The 14321-nt window shown below is 35.9% G+C and overlaps 1 protein-coding gene across 9 annotated transcripts in view; it reads left to right on the top strand.

Moving 5' to 3' along the window:
* Window positions 1-14321, top strand: part of LOC138106396 (diacylglycerol kinase beta) — a 425706-nt gene that overhangs the window by 350702 nt on the left and 60683 nt on the right. The gene's annotated exons all lie outside the window — the stretch shown is intronic.

Here is a 14321-nt window from a genome sequence, read left to right as displayed (position 1 = left end):
GAATACATGTGCTGTAGTTGGCTTGCACAAACGTGATAATGTTTTTCAGGGCTTATATACTTTCCTGGTGATTAGATGCGCTTTCTCAATAAATTTTATTATTAAACATAACTCTTGACAAAACCAATAATAAATAATAATCTCTATTCTTCTCTGAGAATCTGAATACTATGCATTGTAACACACAACTACCCATCACAAGTCCAAACAATTATAAGCCATCACTCTCTTCACACCAAAGAGATGGACAGACCAGACTTTGAAAATGTTTTGGGGTTTTGTTGTTTGTTTGTTTGTTTGTTTGTTATCTTTTTACCCTACAAAAAGGATTATCTTTTGCTTCAGACTATCTTGCTTCTCCTCTTCATTCAGAGTGTATAAAGATTTGGACTTTACTGTCTCATGCTGTTTGGATCCTTTAAGTAGTTTTGAATATCCTGTCACTACATTTCAGCAACAGTAATTTTTAAGTCACTAGTTATAACATAGTTCATTATTATGTGTTGTAGTTTTAATTCAGCTAAATTATCTGGGTGACAAAAGTTTAGGAATAAAGTAGTTTTTTGTGGCTGAGGGGCTTCAATAGGCACTAGCATTCAATTTCTGTGAGCTTGAGCAATTTGACATATGTTCTCAGTATCTCAGTGTGACTCACTGATACACCCTGTCAGCCAAAGTCTTACCAGGCACTAAGCTTCTGTGTATGCTACAATTCTCTGTTATGCCCTGATGTTCAAGAGATGGAGGCTGCTGCGTAAAGGGCTCACCAAATTTTTCCTTTTGTTTTGCTCCTGAACATAGGGAGACAGGACGTTTATCCTTTTGATAGTAGTGAAGCAGACATTATCACCTGTTTAATTATTGAAATTATGTGCATCTTTGATACATATGTAACAGTGATTTCAATCTACTGACTACAACTGGTGTATTAAAAGGGCATTGCTACACTCGATTTCCATTTTCCTGGACAGGAGAAAATAAAATTAAAATAAAAATATTACAGACTGAACAGAACTTCCCATGTTACCTGTTGAAATGTTCATAGAGCAGACATTAAGCACTTTACTTTAGAAAAACTGCTCATTACTTAGTTTCTAATCACTTGATGTACAATATGGATGGAAGTAGCTTCATCCAAAAGGCAATTTTAAAGCAGAGATTGACTTCTCAATATCAAAAACTAGAGCACCTCTCACATCACTGAGTACATAGATAGTATTATAGTTTCCATGTACAGTAGCATTCCAGTGCTGAGCAGGAGTACCCTTCTTGGATTTCAGAGTAGTCCATATTTATTTTGTTCCAGTTTGAAACACTGGGTAGTCTTGAGCATGCAAAGTGGATTCCTTTTAAAGGTGTGGGGTGTATGGGTTTGGGAGGTACATGCTCTGACTTCAAGTGGGTGTTTAGTCTATGAAACCAGGTTAAAGCAACTCAAAATAAAACTCAAAAATGAAGGTGGTGTGAACATTTCAGAACCAACTGATTGGCTTTATGGATCCACTCCTATTTTATACTGCAAAGAAGAGTCACTTAATTCTGCTAGCTAAGATCTGTTCTTAGGCTGAGTGTGCTTCATCAACTCAGAATTCAAGATTATTGCTGAATAATGGAATTCAATCAATTTTATGTCTAGGTTTCTCAAATAGTTTTGTTAAATCTGAGTCTCCTCACTGGGGAAATAACTGACTCACTTGAAAGTGTTATGATTTTTTTCACTAGCCGATTGTTTTCTTAGGCACTATGTACTTTTGGCACATTGTACTTTTTAGTTTGAAGAAAACATTTTGCTAAGTATTAATACCTGGTGCAGAGATAGGTATTGCTGTATTGAGAACCATGATAAATACATGCTTGTTAACTTCTATTTATTAACTTGTTCTGAATAAACACCCATGCAGTTTGGTTTATGTCCAAATAAAGCATCTAATCACTTGACAACTAAACACTGCACTTCCTAGGAGACAGCAATCAATCCTCATGTTTTCCTATGGATACCTATGTATATAAGATTTTGGTGTTGAATTTTGTTTGGTTTTTATAAATCTAACAGTATTATATGGGACTCCTGAGTGACATGCACATTTACTTTTAGACTTTTTCAATTGCACTACAACTGTGGGTTTTTCAGCTGTATATCAATCTGTATTCTTGTCTCTGCTTTTATGGTTTTATAACTTGACCATAAATATATGAATTGAAGGTTAGTACTAGAGCCCTTAGGTGGGGTACTTGCATGGACTATTGGAAGCTGTCTCCTCGCTCTGCATCGTTTGTTGCCCCTGAGCATGTTGAACAGCCCCAAGGAGGACTTCACAAACTGCCCAGGAAACCTCTATGAGGTCCTGGTGCTGTCTTCCCCATTCTTTGTGTACAAACCATGTACATGCAACACGATCATTGCTGCAGGAAAAAGGGTCCAGTTTCTGCCAAATCTTTTTTCTTTCTTAGATATCTGTACAACACAGGGAAGGTGTATTCCTCTGAGCCCACTCCCCTCTTCTTTTTTTCCTATTTAGCGTTGCCACCTGTTGATGTAAAAGGCTTGTATTTTCTTTGCACTTCCTATTATCCTCCTCTGCACACTCAATAGCCAGACCATAATTTGCACTTTAAGTAATCAAATGGATGTCTGCTTGGAAAATGGTCTGGTTATGTGCGTGTAGTCTGAAAAACAATATTCTGAAATGTAGTGGTTTAAAATGTGCGCTATTTAAATACATTCCCTGCTTATCTTATTAGGGATTTGTGCATGTATTTGGCAGAGAAATATTTGGTAGTCAGAGCATATAGGTGTGTGTGCCTGTGTATTGCATTTCTGTCTAACTAGTAACATTTCAATATAAAATATATATGAAAGTGTATTTGTCTGATTAGATTATAACTAATTGGAAAATAAAAAAAACACCCAAACATATTTAGCTGTAGTGTACTAAGTATTATCATAATCTTTCTTAGTGGAAAAAGTACTACAGGTTTCATTTTAGCTACTGCGTAGAACTAGAGGGGATCTTTCATCACATTTTGTTAGGCTAAAAATTATGTGGCCTTTTTATAATTTATTTTCATTTTAATTTCTAATCTATGAGTACAATTTGTATTGTACAATATCAATGCATTTGGAAAAAATAAAACTACAGACATATGTGACAATTTGTGAAAGTAGATGACTTAGTGTTTTCACATCATGAATCTCATACTTTCAATTTTTCCATTTGTTGTTTTATTTAAAGTCTTCTAGTATGTACATATCTATGATGCATCTATCCACAGGCCATTTACAGATTTTAGTTACTGTGAACTACCCTTGAACATTATTTGGATAGGAATTTTTTTGGATATACACAGATACTGATAAATTCCAAAAGTCAGTACTTTGAAAAGATTGACATACTGCATAGAAACAAAACTATGAGTTGAGAAACATAAATGCACATAACTGCACTACTTGGTTGCAAATTGCATCTAAAACATAAGTTAAATCATGACAACATGTCTTACATGAAAAATACCTACCCCTTATGTTGAGTCTTAAACAGTTTTCTTCCTCACAGAAATTCTAAATAAAATTTTCAAACCTTTTGTGACAAAAAGGAATTTTTTTTTTAAATCTCTCCAGTAAACTTTTCGCTAAATGAAGTTTCCCTCGGGGTGGATGTTGTTATGCTTTTGATTTGCTTAGTTAGGGCCCTGTCCTGAAATGGAATCCCTTTTAAACTCTCTTCAGATTTGATGGCAAACAAATACATAACTTGTAACTTTCCACCACCTCAATGGACTCAGGCTTGAAGACAATATCTATGAGTTTAAAGGTGAAACCTTTAAACTATAAATATTTCAGTGCAATACCTTTTCATATTTATTTTGTACATCACCAGGCACACTGATACTTAACCAAGTACTTGCCAAGTTGATCTGTGCAGCTTGTTAAGAGCTGCAGTGAGCTGTCACTCCACAGACTATTAGACTAATTCAAGACAATGTGCATTCATGTCACAGCACCTAGGCATAAACCAAGCTTACCAATATGATTCAATAACTCTGTGTGGAAATCTCTTTTAATAACTGCATTATGATTTTCTGAATGGAAATACAGTAGCTTTGGAGATGGAATAATGCATATGCAGGCAGTTCACTGCAGTTAAAAGTAGTTCGAAACATGCAGAGACTGTGAAGACCTTAAAACACTTCAAAATATCCATAAATATTAAAAGAATAGAAAATGCCTTTCTTATTAGGTGTCAAATTCTACTCTACAGGGAGAGAGAAGCTTCCCTATAGATAGGGGATTCCTGACATGTCCCCTAAACAGCTTATAACTTTGTGAGCTAGCTGCTTAATTTAATTTATGGAGATGTTTCATAATCTATATTCTGGCTAGGTGACCTTTGCTTGTTAAGAAAGTTGAAACTGTGTACTGCATACACAGTCTGTGTAATATATGCACCAAATATACACCGTGTATGTTCATTATTGGTAGACTTTAGGTTATTTTTGACAGGGTAAGGCATGTATAATGAACTCTCTATGATAATATTTTTATTAAATATTATTGATAATGTCATGGCTACATAAGGTAATAGCCCTTACTTTGTATCTTGTTTAGACAGCTTTTTACAACATAGACATTAACACATTACCACAGAGAAAAAATTCTAATTAGAGCTATTTCATAACTGGTCTATGTTAAGACCAGTTTTAACATTAACTTTTAACATTAGTCTAAACATTAGAAAAAAATTTTTAGATTTATTCAAACAGTATTTTTTTTTCTTGTCCATGCATGTGCCATATCTATTCTGAAGCTTTAAACTAAAGGGCATGTATTTCTGTGTAGAATTTTTTGTTACTATTTTGGGAGTGTTGTGTGTTGTTTACAGTAAATGAAATAATTGTGAGGGCTGTTAAGTTAGTGTGGCATAAACTTCAGTGTCTAAGAAATCAACCCTATAGCCAGTAGATAGAGTCACCTCAAGAAAAGTGTTTATCCTGCATTCAAATCAGTATCTAACGTAGACAGAATAAAATGCTCACTGGAGGTGACTCTCTCTCCAGTTCAGTAGAACCTAAGGAATAGGTTGGGTTAGACACCTCCTTTCCTGCTAACTAGATGGTGAGATGAGTTTCTGTATGTTCTGCATGTGGAGACAGTTCATCAAATACTTAAACAGTTCTTGGAGCAGGAATGGGAATCGGGCACCACTGCCAGATTAGACTTGTTGAACTGAGCCATGTTTGCTTCAGTGGATCAGGTGCTGGTGTGTCCCCTGTCTTTCATTAGCTCTGTGGCCACCAATCTACTGAGCAGAAATGACTGTGGTAGAGGATCTGTCTGTCCAGTTTGTGGAAACCCTGTTTGGAGTGCAGTTTCCAAGTGCTGGGGACTAGAGCAGGGGAACACCTGTTTTGGATATTATTGTATAAGCAGTGTTGGGAAATAGGATAGTATTCAGTGGCATTACATACTGCCCCATATTTAGTGTGTACTGCATTATTTTGTCACCTTTTAAACATCTGAAGGACATGCTGAGTATCCCGTTTCCTTTGGGTGCATTTGCATTGCAGCACTAATTGTACACGGGCCTCTTCCACCTGCTGAGCAGCAGTGACCAGCCACTAAGTAGGAACTTGGTGGGCAGTGGGAGCTGCTCTCTCCCTGAGGCAGCTGCAAGGTGCAGCTCATCAGTGTGTGGTGTTGGATCTCTGGCTTTGCAGAAAGTTCAGCCTGGGCAAGGAAGCCTTACTGATTTCTCCCAGTGGAAGCACCTGTTCTTGCAAATCCAGGACTTTTGTAAGGCAAGATGCAACTGAGAAGTTCCTTCTAGTGATACTTATTAGTTTCCATGTTTTTGTTGGTTCTTCTAGAAACTGTGGAACAGAATGCTCCATACTGTGATGTGTTACCACTAATCATCAGCTTCTTATCTCTCTGGAGGCAGTGATTTGGGGAGGGGGGATAGGGGAAGGGAGAAGAAAATTAAAAAGAGAAAACAAGGAATGTAAGAAATAAACATTGAAGTTTCCCCATGGTAAAAAAGTAGAGTTGTAATTTTCCTAACTCAAAACTGGATTTTGGCTGACTGTCTGAGGGAGAGGTTGGTATTCAAATGTTTTTGTCCCATATTAGCTAATGAAGGTTGTGTGGCCTTGGCTCCTTATTTTTGCTTCATGCTCATATTTACTGGAACAATATATTCAGATGTCATAAAGGGCTGAATGGCACTTTGTCCTAACCATTTAGTTAAATTGTGCATAGCACCATTAGTTTGTGAGATCTGTGTTCAAACATTTACTTTACTGAGCTGTTAAAGATAGTACAGGTTTCCAAATAGGAGAAGGTAGGCTGGAAAGTCATGATTTTATTATGCTATTGAAAAGGCCTTTTCCTGTCTTCTCTTCCACCCTCACTAACCCCCTATGCCCCCATCCCCAGTGATAAAATTTTGTGGTGTCATTATCTCTCTCCCCTTATCTTTAAAAGAGGCCATGTTCAATCCAAGCCTTGCTCATACAAGTAGTTCCATCGGCATGCAAGATGGAGCCCATAATTCATAACACAATTTTAATCTTTCAGAAATATAAATACAATGCCTTTTGGCTGTGAAACATTGAGTTTATTGTTATTAGAAAGTAGTAGGACCTTAAAAAATGGCTTGATAGTCTGATTTGGTTTTTTATTTATCAAGCATGTATATATGTTTCTGTGCAATATAGATCATAGCAGAAAAACAATTTCCTTTTATTTAAAAGGCACTTGAGATTGTCATTGTATTATACTTTTTGGTGCACAGAATGTTCATTTTCTTTCAAACGTTATTCATCGAAAGAGGATAATTATGGTGTATTTCACAGTCTGCCAGAAGGAAAATGTATCTTTGAAAAGTTTCATTTCCCTTAAGTTGCTCATTTTCTATAGGAAGACAGAGCTATTAAGTAACATACCCATGACAAAGATTGATTAAAATGGCATAAAGGACTATCTTATCTCTAAGTACAGGGATTTACATGTATAACTCCTATGACATTAAATGCAGTAGGTGAAATTAGCTTTTGTATAAAAAAAAGTCTCAGTAAATTGGTTCGTACAGAGAAAAAGGTGAGGGTGGGAACGATGGCATGTTAAGTAGCCATGTTAAGAAGTAGGAAGTTGCTTATTGCTTCAGGATACACCTACCATGTAGCATCCAAATAATCACACCAAGTTCTCTGCTGTCAGCATTACTGCGTTGTTCTGCTGGGACTTCGGATGCTGGAGTGGGAACATCACCTTGCTGATGTGCATTCTCATATTGGGCCAGCTACTTAGAGTAGCTCAGGCTCCTCTGCAGCGTTCAAGGTGTATTTAGCCTGGGTCTGGCTGACCTGGAACAAAGGATGTGCTCTAATGTGCACCTTGTGCAGGGCCTGTGGCACATACCTCAGCACAGGTGTCTGCAGAAGGTTCGTATGACCTGTTCCACAGTATTCCCAGTGCTTAACTTGGCTTTGCTAGGAGCCCTTCATAAGCCTTGCACCTCATTAACCCAGGTAAATGAACACTTACCTGTATGCCAGCCATTAGTTAAGTCATAAATGGCAAGGGATGTGAATGCAATATCCGGATATTTTGTTGGGTTTTTTTTCCCCTATCCACTGCAAACTTAGTAACACATATCATTCTTTGTTGTAGCAAAAAACTGATCAGCTTACCCAGGTTTTTTTCTGTTATTTTTCCTCCTTTTTTGTTTTTTTAATTTTTTTTCCAGTAGTACTGAAGGCAATGGTTATCCTGCTACTGTTAGACTTGACTGTCATTTGAAAATACACCTTGCAGGATGTGAAGCTCTATAACTATCTCATTTGTACATGACAGGAGAAGCTAGAGTTTGCCTTTTGTGCACTCTTTCCTTGGGTCTTTCCTCCATGTTGATCATGCTTGGACTATACTTTTGCTCCCATGTGTCAACTACCATGTCCAGCCTAGCGGCATAACAGTAGATACAGCAGATGAGTCTCTGTTATTTAAAAGTACCATGTCATGCCTCAAATACAGATATTTGTGTAAGAGCATTAGCACAAGTCATAAGTCCTTTTGCTCCTTTTAAGGAGGGTAATTCCACTGAAATTACCGGATTTATATGAATGAAAATAAAGTACCATACCTTAGGGCAGAATTTCACTTTTTTATATATTAGAATGTGGCTGGAAATAATTAGCAAGTCTCAGATTAAAACTATTACTACTATTACAAATATGAGTGCATATGTGTGTATTTTTTATAAAGATAGGTTTAATTGACACTTTGGGGTTTATAATCATGTAAATATGTGCCTTTTTCTCTAATTCACCAAGAATTCCATAGAAACAAGTGAATTAATTTCTTAAATTCCTCACTGAATAAATCTTCTACATTGTATAGAGTTAAGTACACAAACTTTTTTTTATTCTCATACTTTTTTAAGGTTTAATTTTTTTTTATTTTCTCCTGCTGTATAGTGGCATGAATAACAATTATTGCAGAAATGAAATGGAACAGAAAGTAGCCCCATCTTAGTTATAAAATAACCATATCCTATTATGGTACTTTGATACAGAGTTTTTCTTTAATTAACAAAGTGAAAACATCTGTTACTATCTCAACATACATTTTGAGTTTCATATCAGTTTTAAAATTCATGTGTTTCTCAGCTTCTGAAGATTTTCAGTTATAAATTATTTGTAAATGTTAGTTTTCTTCTGAAAGCTTACAAAAAGTCAGCAATTAACCAACTACAACAGGTGTTTCCTTTCTTGGGGAAAGGAATGCATGTGATTATTGTAATTTAGATTCCTGTGTGAGTTAAGGGATTGGCCTGTTATTAGAAAACATTGCAAGCACATGGAAAATGTTTAAAATTAAGTGGAAAGGTTGCATGAATTTAAGACTGAGATAGGCTTAACCCCTTCAGGCTCTCTTTACATGTGAGTGATACTTGCATTTATGGCTTAGATTTACAATAAGAAATTTTTGACACCAAAGATGTGCTTTTATATTGTGACCTTTGCATGAAAAGCTTCAATAACCATTTTGCAGTATTCAATTTGTGTAATGGCAGACAAGCATTCCCTAGGAATACTGATAGCATATTACTCAGATTGTTTGCTCATTTAACCCTGCCCCAGGTGCCGGAATCTTTAGATTAAAGATACAGAAATAAAAATAGAATAGCCTAGCAGACCATTTTTGGCTGCTGTAACACATAATCATATCCTCTGATCCATTCTAGTTTTCTATTAGTTGTTAATAGAAAATTTCAAGTTCCTTGAGTGTCTGTAAAAGGTGTCAGATTGACAGCAATTTAATTTTGAGTAACAACAGGAGAGACAGCTTCAGTTAATGCACACATTAGTATTACTGATAAAAAATTATGTAAAATATTCTAAAAATATTGATGATTTGAAGAACCTGATAAGACCTCAGATTGTGTGTATATACATTTGCATTACTTACTAGAGGTAGAAGTAGAGTTTACAAGAGGAAATTAGTGTTTGGAGTGTAAAAAAGACAAAAATTGTGATATTCAGTTTGTTATATTAAAAAGACTGAATTTGTTCTCTTAGTGGTGGGGTTTTTTTCCTTCACTCTGCAAAGGCTTGTATTAACCAAAGCAGTCAATTGCAAGTAGCTATAAATATATATTGGAGTCATGCAAGTATTTTACTAGTGCCTAATTACTCTGCAAGGAGATAGGGCTTTGGGTGGGGTTTTCCATACTTGCTGTTAAAATCAATTTAAAGATTTATTTTTTCCCCCCTTCTTTCTCCATTTGTTTTCTTTAACCCATGGTCAGCTAGCAGATATGCTATTAGCAGAATACTGTGTAGGAAAAGCACCAACAAAAAGAGCTGTTTGATAGTAGCATTGTTTCAGTCACATATTATGGAGACCAAGTGTAAATCTGGTGATTCTATGCACTTGTGCTGATGATAGTAAAATTAAAGGAGAGGAGGTTTGGTCAAACGATGTCATCTCTGTGACCTGCTCAATTTTTTACCTGCTGCCTTTAAATCATAACCTCCCTCCTGACACTGTTGAGCATTGCCAGTAAACCACCAGCTTGTTTATAAGAGCACATTGTAAAATAGTTTGTGTTGGAAAGTATGAGCTGCCCAACAAATTAATGGCATTGTGAGGCACTGCCTGCTGGGGTGAAAATAAATTGTAAGAAAATATGGGGAGACAGGTAATGGGCACTAGCCATGCTGCACAACACTTCTCAAACTGCTGCTGAGTGTGTGCCAATAGATATGGCAATAACTGTCAACAAGATTTACACTACTTTCACATTTACACAGTGAGAGTAGAAAGGTTGAAAGAGTTCTATAATTTTATTTAAAGTTTAGCGCCAACTATTTCTGGACCTACTATTTCCAGGCAACAGGGTTACAAACACACTGCTTATCTTTCATATGTGTCAGTGGGAGGGTTTTTTATTATCATCAAAAGTCCTTGAAATTTGACATCAGAAAAATACCAGTGAAGCAGAGGTATATACTTAATTGCAAAATCCAAGTAGGTACAAATTTCGCCGCTTATTGTATATGTTGTGATTTCTGATAGCACTAAATTGTGCTACCTATCTATAGCCCTAGTGGGTGGTTCCTGCAGGTAATACATTTTCTGGCTGTGCTTCTTTCCCTGATATTTAGAAGGCACAGCTTAAAGTCCCTGTGTTGGCTTTGTTGTCCCCCTGGCATTGCATTCCATGCTGTAGAAATCTGCATGAGGCTAATTGAACAATTTTAAAGGTCCACTGTGTGGGCTCAGGAGTTGTCCCATCATCCTCCTTATCAGTATTCAGACACAATAACTTTCAATAGTTGCTAACACTGTAGAAATGGTAAAATTATGGGCTTGAGCTGAATTTTCTTATTCTGGTTTGCACATCCTCAGTGGAACTTTTAAATACTTTCTACATGTGTTATTATATAATGAAAACTCTGGTTACTAGTTAAATAACATTGTCCTACCAGAAAGGCTTGCTTATCATTTTCAGTGGCTTCAGCTGCCAGCCAGTAAGAAACCTTTTTTTAAAATATGGACTAGAGCAGCAATGTTTTTGCAATAGGTTAGGTTTTGCAATAGATTACAGATGCTATTTGTGTACCTTTTTTGTTTTTCTTTCTTGTGTGTCTGTTATAGTCAGGAAAAAAAGTGATATCCTTAAAAATCCCCAGTAATTTTAGAATCCAGTAAATAATCTGAGGCTGACCAAACCATTCCTTGTATTACTTTAGATCAACTGTATGAACAAATTGGCAGTTAGTGATTATTATTTATTTTTTCTGTGGTAACACCCAAAGGTCTCGGACACTAGGTGCTTTACAAGCGCAGATCAAATGGACATTTCCTGCTTGAAGAATCAGAGGCCCAAAGATAATTTAGGTTGGAAGAGACCTCCAAAGGTCATCTAGACCAACCCTCTCTGCTCAGAGCAGGTCTAATTGGATCAGGTTGCTCAGGGGCTTATCTAGAACTTACACTCTAAAAAATCTAAGAATTTATGATCTAAAGTTCATTTGCTAAAATCTAAGGGCTTGGTTGCTGAATGCAAGGTTAAGAAGTCCAATTTCATACTGCATGTATGTGGCAGTCAGTACGTAATTAGTTTTATTTTCATCTGTCTTATGCACTCAATCATAGACTTAGCTGACCCTGTAGTCCTCCTATCCTAGAGGCTCCTAGTTCAGTCTTAGAAATAAGAGTTCTCTACTGGGCACTTGCTTTTTGGAAAAGGCCTCAGAATACCCACCCATGGGCAAAATCAAAACTGTCAAGTGAAAACACAAAGGAATTCTCACCCCTACTGGAAAAGAGTGCACTGGAATTGATCCTCATTGCTTTTTTTGATCAATGTTCCCCGCCTTTTCCTCAAGTTTGCAAATGATCATTTTTGGCTGCTTCAGGTAGAGTCCCAGTATGTTCATCAGTTCCTTACAGACCTGCTTAACCCATTGATGGTCAACAAGGAGGCACATGTTGAATTGTAAGATTGTTTTGAAAGCCAAATAGAGTCAATAGGACTTAGGGGAGTTCCTAGTATGTTCTAGAAAGCTTCCCATCATTTACTTGGACTCTAGATATAGTTGAGGATATAATTTTCCTTCTAGAGTATTTCGTTTCTCCTTACTGACCTCCTATTTCATGTTTCATTTGATTTCAGCTCTATTTTCTTATGAAAAATTAGTTGAAAGTTTAGGACCTCTGGATCCCAAATGGCTTACAGACCTGTAGAAATAATGGCAAAAAGCTTTATAGAGTGCAAGGGGCCTCGTATTTATATGACCTTCTACAGAGAGTAAAACATTTCTCATAGGTGGTCGTTTCCTCTAGGCTGTGTGGAAAAAAATTATTCATGACTTGAGTTTTTAAATTTATTCCATTTAAAATATTCTTTGCCAGTTTGGGGATGTTTAGAACCATTACCTAAGAACTGATAAAATGGATGATTAAGTCTTTAGAGCTTGAAAAAGTTATGCTAGTAAGAAACAATCAGCAATTTTTGTTATAACATCGGAAATAATATTAAGATGTAGACACTTTGAGAATTACTGAGTAAGACGTAATCAGAAGACATTTAAAACATCAGAAAATAATTGCTGTATAATTAATTGGGGTGATGGAGTTGATTAATCTAGCTCTGTCTGAAGCAATTTATTAAACTATCATTTTCTACAGGTGGAAATCTTTATGGTTAGTCTCATATATACTGACAATGCTTTTCAGCTATAAGATTGCCAAAATATATAAGGACAGTTATGTAGGTATCCATTCATGAGGAGATATGTCTTACTTTTTGTTATTTTCAGCCTATGGGGCTTTTTCTATAGTGAGACACAAAGACTTACTTCAAACCTCACTGTGATGATGTCACTCTATTTATAAATGTGTCCAGATTTGTAAAACTTTGTCTGATATGTACCAAGCTCTAACTGGGTGTAAATGCTAACAAAATAAGACAGCATATTCTTAAATTACTTTACAATAACCTGTATTTTAAAGTAAGCATCAACCCAATATGAATATAAAAGCGAAGGAAAAATTTCTACATTACAGACACCTACTGGAGCGAAGAAATCATGATACGTAGCTGCAATAGATATGTTTTCCAGTTTTCCAGTGTATGAGTTTCCTGCTTATATTGTACCAAAAGAACTGGTTGAATATAAAGAATGAAGAGGTCACTTTGAGCAGACCTCTATGAAATAATTTATACTTCTTAGAGGGAAGGACACTGAACATAAATTCTAACATTACTTGTTGTGATGATAATTTTAAAACATACATATTCATAGTATTCAAAACTAAGATCATCTGCTAATTTTTGCATTGAGTGGCGACCCCTACTAAAGCATTTCATTCTGTTCCTATAAGATTGTCTCAGAGTTATGATTTCTGTATATGTGAAAAAGTTTAATAAAAACGAACAAGCAAAAAAGATTGCAGTACAGCATATGAAAATTCCAATTTTTTTATCCCTGCTAGGAAAACATGTTGTATTTCTTTCGTTTTATTTACCTCATGCTTTAAATTATCCCTATGGAAAAGAGAGAATGCAGATGCATGATTGACAAGGCTTTCTTACCTGGACATCTCTCTTTGGCCACACTGTATCTCCTTGGGAAAGGAGTCTAAAGCAGCTTCTATTGACCTTCTGTTTTGAGTTGCTGAGGCTTGTTGCCAAGATCTGTGTGATGAACAGAATGTCTCTTTTCAGACATATTCTTGCTACCTCAGACATATTCTGTCTGAGTATGAACATTTGACATCATCTACTTAACTGTATTGGTCCAGTTACAATTTTTTTATCACTTCTTACTCATGAGTTCATGAAGTATTGTCTGCTTTGCTAAATTATTTTAACATATTGTGTCTTGTATTCTATGTTGAATTATGAAGTACTCATATGCCAGAAGATTCATGGTAATTTGTTGTCAGTACCAGAAGAGAGACAGATGAGAAGGGCTTTGGCCATATTTATCTAGGTAAAATTTCATTTCATTTTGTGTAGCAGAGGATTTGTGGGTGAGATGGCAACTGTTTGTTTGAATGATTAAAGGTAACATAAAAGTTCACTTTTACATTACTTTGGTTCAGCTGGAGTCAGAGGATATCACTGGTATAAAATTATTACTATATTTATGATTTTTTTTTGTCTTTTTGTAGGTCACATTTCTGAGTATGACTCTTTTTATTATTGAACAAATAGAAGAAGAGATATTTTATAGAACTAAGGAGGAAACTAGTATGCTTAATGGCATATTATCTGTGTAAAACATCCTCCAAGACTGTGTTAAGACTA

Source organism: Aphelocoma coerulescens, chromosome 2 (assembly GCF_041296385.1).
Source record: "Aphelocoma coerulescens isolate FSJ_1873_10779 chromosome 2, UR_Acoe_1.0, whole genome shotgun sequence".
Taxonomy (NCBI): domain Eukaryota; kingdom Metazoa; phylum Chordata; class Aves; order Passeriformes; family Corvidae; genus Aphelocoma; species Aphelocoma coerulescens.
This window is presented reverse-complemented; position numbering and strand designations above follow the sequence as displayed.